This window comes from Dipodomys merriami, unplaced genomic scaffold (assembly GCF_024711535.1).
Source record: "Dipodomys merriami isolate MVZ:Mamm:240054 unplaced genomic scaffold, mDipMer1.0.p SCAF_203, whole genome shotgun sequence".
In the NCBI taxonomy this organism is placed as follows: domain Eukaryota; kingdom Metazoa; phylum Chordata; class Mammalia; order Rodentia; family Heteromyidae; genus Dipodomys; species Dipodomys merriami.
The window spans coordinates 507,760-514,135 of NW_027203416.1; the positions used below are offsets into that span (position 1 = coordinate 507,760).

The following is a 6,376-nucleotide window of genomic DNA, read 5'->3' on the forward strand; positions in this document are numbered from 1 at the left end:
TCCATTTCAGGGCTTTCATTCAGGCCCTGGGTACTCTAGCCTGAATTTCTTTCCTCATGGACAGTGAGCTTCGCCTTCACCCATGATGCAAAATAGTTACCTGGACGTTGAGCTCAAATCCTAGCAATGGCAGAAATACTGGCTCCAGTTCCAAGACACTGACATAATTTTTTAATGGAAGCAGTTATGTTTATTCAGTTCCATACTGAACATTTTAAAAAGTGTAGAATTTTGTACAGCTATTCACTCAGAGATCCTTCCCTTACCTCCAAAATGCTTCTCTGAGAACTACATTGTTTGTCTTTGTTCGTTTTTTATTGTAAAAATATTTTACAGGAGCAAGGTAATGAGTAAATTTCATATTGAGCATTGTTACCTCCTCCTTTGTTTTCCCCCTACTATACCTTCCCTCCCATTGCCACAACTACCTCCCCCTGCTTAGGTCAGTGACTTAGGTTTCACTTTTGGTTGGCACAAGGTTTGAACTCAAGTAGTAGCAAATCTTCCCTCACATTGCTACAGATTTACCAAGACCCTGAGTTCAAATCCCAGGCTAGGAAAGAAAACTAGGAGAAAATCCAAACTATGTAGCTTTATTTTTTTTTAATTTAGTTAAATAATTATATTTTCTTTATTCTTTTTCTTTTTTTTCTTTTGGCCAACCATGGGGCTTGAACTCAGGTCATGGAAACTCTGTCTCAGCTTAGATCTCTCTCGGCTTGGGTGTAGCCTCCAGAACCATAGCTGATCCTAAGATCCTAGGCCCAGGGGACTTTCTAGAAAAAAAACTGGAAAGCAGAAAAAGTGGCAACTTTCAGGGGTCTAGGGTTTTATTATTTTTTTCTTTGCACAGTGACCATCCTGGGTTTGAATGACATGGCTGCAAAGTAGATATGACCTGCCATTGCTGATGGCTTGTGGGCTATCAGTGAAGCCATAAGACAACCTGTGGACATAGGCCCTGGGTTCAAATCCCAGTCCTGACACCAATGGCAGGAGATCACAAGAGACTCATTCCTATGCATGGGAATATCCATTGAAAGAGTAGTTCATGCATCCGTCTAGTCTAAAATTGGATGCAATAGTCCAAGAATGCTGATTGATCTTAATGTATAGTTTATTAAGCATTAAAAGAATAATATTCCTTCAATGGTGGTATAATAAATACCTAAGAGTTGGTAGGAACGTAGTAGGTGTCATTCAATCATAGATAGACGGCTCTGGCACTCTTTAACAATATATATTTCTTTGTATATCACCATCTGTCTATCCATGTATTGCTGTTTTGGCCAAAACTGGGGGTCAATCTCAGAGCATGGGAATCACTTGACAGCTTCATTGGCTAGAGGCTCCCATGCTCAAACTCACCCATTCATGAATTGGGCCTGCTAGGCCCTGAGATCCGATCCTAGCACTGCCAGGCATGATGGAGATCACATACATCTAAAATCTAGATTATATGTGATAGGATGTAAACAATGTAATAAATGGTATAAGTGTCATCAGAGTCAATAAAATAATATGGACTGAACATCTGAATGGAAGTATAAATCTTATTGTTAAGATGTATATAAGGAGTAACTTTTCCAGGACTGAGGCTTGAATTCAGTCCCCCTAGGAGGAGGGAATGGCGGGAGATCCTGAGATACTTGTTTCTGGACCTAGGAAGAGTCATGGCATGCGATCGATCTCATCCTTGAATGAGTAGTTTGTGCATGATGCGAGTAGGAAATGATACGCAAGACTCATGGGGTATAGATTATTTGTAAAGAAGAGTTAATGAAGCATGACAATAATCATCACAGACATGAAATGAATGCATCAGAAAATATCGAAATATAGGTACACACAGATTGGATTCCATCACAAGTCACCATCAGTCCTACTCTATACAAATATATACTTATTTGCATTCTACCTTCTACTTATGAATGGATGACTATTGTGCTCCCACTCTCCCCCCAGGGGGCTCAAATTCAGGTACTGGGAATGCCTAGCTCCTTTGTCGCTCACAGGCTGTTGTGCTCATATGGACTCATTCACCAATTGGGCCTGCTAGGCCCCGAGTTCAGATCCCAGCCCTGCCAAAAGATTCATCTTGATGTAAGACGCCAATGTTTTCATATGTTTTCCTTTCCTCTGCAAGTCTTGGGTCTCAGCTAGGATCGAGAATGCATGGGCCACCCTGTGGTCATGGGAATAAGTTGTTATCCATGTCAGCCCAGTTATACCTGTCATCATATACATGAGAAAATACACAAAAATCCATGAATAGTATACAAAATAAACACAATAAGTACACTCAATGCACGATGCAGTCTCCACACGGATGTGAACATACATCCCATGTTTAAATGATGCATTGAGCACTATTTTGGCCTCCCTGTGGCTCGATCTCAGTTCCTAGGAAGAGTCCATCTCCTTAGTGGCTCAACGTCTGGTGTGATCACGTGGACTGATTGGGCAGTTGGGCTTCCTAGGCCCTGAGTTCAAAGCCCAGCAATGCCAAAAATTCACCCTGATGTGAGAAGCCAGTCATTGCACCTGTTTTCCTGTGCTGTGCAAATTCTGAGTCTCAGCCAGCATGGAGAATATATAGGCAACTGATGTCAGCTTATATTTCCATAATTCATTCATCTGCAATAACAATGTGCAAGACTGGAAATGTGAAGCACTTAGACATGATTTTATTCTCGTTCATTTGGAAGATTAATCTTTAGTCAAAAGGAACGTTTAAAAATGGCCTAGAATTTATTCCTACCAGTTTTTATAAATGGCTTTGTGCAATGGTATGTGATTATTTTATTTTACATTATCCTATGTAAATATTCTACTAACTATAAGTTTTGGAAAAAGAAGAAAACTAAAATTTACTACTTAGAGGAATATGATAGAAATAGAAGACAGATTTTATGTTTGTTACATCTCTCATCAGTACCCATATTCAAGACTTAAAGTCATATTTCTTACTATGTTAGACAGATACGGAAAATATATGATAAGGCAACACATGATAAGGCAACTATTAGTGACTTTAAAATGTACCTCCTTATGTGATGAAATTTACTTTATTAGCTAATATTTGGGTTTGAATTATGGGAGGCTGATCCATTAAACACATTTCTGGAAGGCCTCTACTGAACAACACAAATTGTGGGGGGTAGTATTTCTGCACTTTAATGAATGGTTGAACTTGTTTGGTATTAGTGCTGGGTACGTAAATCAACTCTAATGTAACTTGCTCCCTACACTTGAAAACCTTGTAATGTCACTATCATCTACTTGTCAAGTGTTATTTTGGTGAATATGATTTTTAAAAGTTTATTTGAAAAGGAATATACTTTCAGGAGATTAAATGTAGGTTACATTGGTTTGAGAATGACATTTTTATACTACAGAACCAAGTTTTACTGAAGTACCAGTGTTTTGAAGCACTAAGGGTATTCTCAATTAATGTTTTTCTAAATTATATTTGACCTCTAAATCAAGTTTTCCTAGTCTTGGTAGACCAATTATGATCTATCATTCCAGAAACTATTTTTTTGGCTGCACTGAAATCTTTCATTCATCATTAGGAGAAAGGTATTAAAAATAACGTTGTTCATTTGTGATTTTGTTCACTCATATGGGCTGGTCATCTGTAAATTGAAAGTTTGAATTACAGTATTTTCTCTCAGATTTTGTGATCTCATCTTTCATTTTAAGTTGCCTTGCATTTCACAATTGATCACTGCTAATTCTTGTAAGCAATTGGGGCCCTGAAATATTATAGGAAATGAGAAATTGAGATGAGTCTTTAATTATTTTCTGTTGGCATGTTGCATGGGCCTATGTGAGAAGTCATGCCCTTGTTATCTGATGATGCAGATAACTGGGACCTGTTATCCTAGGACCCGTGGGTCCTGCAGAAGAATAATAGCTTTTAGACATCATATCAGCAAAATTTGGGTATAATCAGTAAGAATGCTTTAGAAATATGGAGAAAAACACTTTGGGACCAGCAAGTTAAAACAATAAACAGAGCATCAGAATAAAATCCCTTATAGATTAGCAGAAAACAATACTGTTATTATACCATGTGTATCCAGAAGACCACGAACACTTAGAAGGTATCAGAAGCTTATACTGAAGATATTGCATTGATACTTTTTATAGTCTAATATATATTCTAAACCTAATTATTTATATTCCAATCTATTTATGGGAATAAATGTCAATATATTTGTCAAATTATCAATTCTAGTAAGATTCACTGTATAAAATTTAAAATTAGCACATATAAATATAAAATATATAAGTACATATAATATAAAAATTGTTTTGCATTGTTGTGTTGTGTTTAGGGAATCAAAGGCAACTCTGCTTTAAAGTATTATTCCATTATCTCTACCTCAGTTTTTGGTAGAGTTAGACTTAAAGCTCTACCATTTGTAGATATGCAGCCTAGAGGCAAGAGGAAACACTGTGATTAAAACATTACAAATTTAAGGCCTAATATCGAGGAGAAACATATGGACTTCTCCAAGAGCTATTGCAATATTTGGTGATAGAATGTCAGTAGTGTAAGTTCCTGCTTGGTTGGATGATAGACAGGTCAGGACAGTAGGTAATCATGCATATGAACAATTTTTTTCACTTTCTTGGCTTTAGCTACTTTTGAAATGATACGTATAATAAACAATTATGTTTTGATAAAATACCTTCTATTCTGAACAATTCTGTCTGAACTGTTCATCTCTCTATGATCCCTTGTAACTAAGATTATGTTTGTTCCAGTAAGACAATCCATGCTGTCAACGTAAGATATTCTGGTTGGTCTGTTCCTACATGGAAGAAAGGTAAAGGTTCAGTGTCAACGTCTAGTGCGTTGGGGTCCCTAGGTAAGGGTCACAAAATCACCAGGACACAGGGTATGCAGAGTGCAAACAGCAATTGCCACTGCATGCTGAGCTTTATTGTTAGTGGGTATTTAAAGACTAGCAAGCATCATCTTTGCCAAGATTTGGTCAGAAAACATTCACACAAAAAATTTCCACAGATACATTTTTACTTAACCTATGAGAGAAAGTCTAGGTATATTATTATCTAAACTATTTTAGATCAAGCTCAAACCACTTCTCCAATCTCAGGAAAATGCTTGACCAGCTGTTAATCTATGCTTAAGCAAGCAGAAGAGCCACTTCCTCAGCTCCCAGGAGTCTGTGACATGTTTTGAGATAGGGAGAGGGAACATTTTCCCTCTGTAGCCTGGCATTCCAAGAGCTTTCCTAATCCCAAACACAGTCCTCAGATAATCCCGAGGCTGGAACCTGCATCATTCTGCCCCCTCAACATAGACCCTGAGTCTTCACAGTTCAGGTAGACATTTGTTCCAGCAAGACCTCATTTGGGAAATTTTAAGCTGCAGAAAGTTAGAAGTAGCTCTTAAGCAAGGCTTACTTTGAATCCATTAGCTCCACAAAGCTAACTCAGTTGATAAATAAGTACTTGAAAAGCCACCACCTTTGGACTTAGCTGTAAAGGCTTCAAAGTATGATCAAATTTAAAATGAAAATGACGAAATAGTCATTGACAAAACAATTGTAAATGTGAGCAATCGACCAAACTATATAAGTTTTTTCTACTGTACACAGAAATTTAGAGAAATAAGATCAATAGCATTTTCAGGAACAATAAGGGTTCCTTGTTACAAATAGGCAACCATGGATATATGCCTGTATAAAGATTGTATCATTAAGTACTTAAATTTAGAGGATACTACATGCTTCAGAAGCAGGTCTACCCAAATTACAACAATACAGAGATTAACATAGCACTTGCACAAGGATGATATGAAAATTTGTGAAGTATTCCATATTTTTCATTCTTCTGATGCAAGAAATGAAAAAGAGTTATTAAAAGTTGATTACAAAAATACAAGTGTAACAATACATGTAATTCATAGAATTAAAGGTTAGTTTGACATCAGTATATTAAATTTTCACCTTAGAAAGGCCTTTACATAGCATAACCTTTACAAAACTTGAAATTAGATAATATTGCCATTTTATCTCAAAGAAATAAAATAATAAAAGAAACCACGAAAAAAAAGGAGTCTTAAAATACTTCTATATGGAATGCAATCTGAAAGGTCACATTTACTAATGAATCTATACATTATATAACAATGTAGAATTCAAAGTATTATATCTAGGAGAGAATGAAATAGATTATGGACATTACACAAACATAGATATACTTTGTTCAGAAAAGCACCCGGAACATCTTTAGTTTCTATACTATTCATTTCAACAGATAAGTTAAAATTATTTCTGATTTAAAGAATCACAAACTCTGCAGAAATCATTACAGATGTATACAAACAACTCTTGAATAC

At 36.3% G+C, this 6,376-nt stretch overlaps 1 pseudogene; it reads left to right on the forward strand.

Moving 5' to 3' along the window:
- The first annotated feature begins 5,761 nt into the window (after window positions 1–5,761).
- LOC138833304 (U6 spliceosomal RNA) lies at window positions 5,762–5,861 on the forward strand (annotated as a pseudogene).
- The last annotated feature ends 515 nt before the right edge of the window (window positions 5,862–6,376 follow it).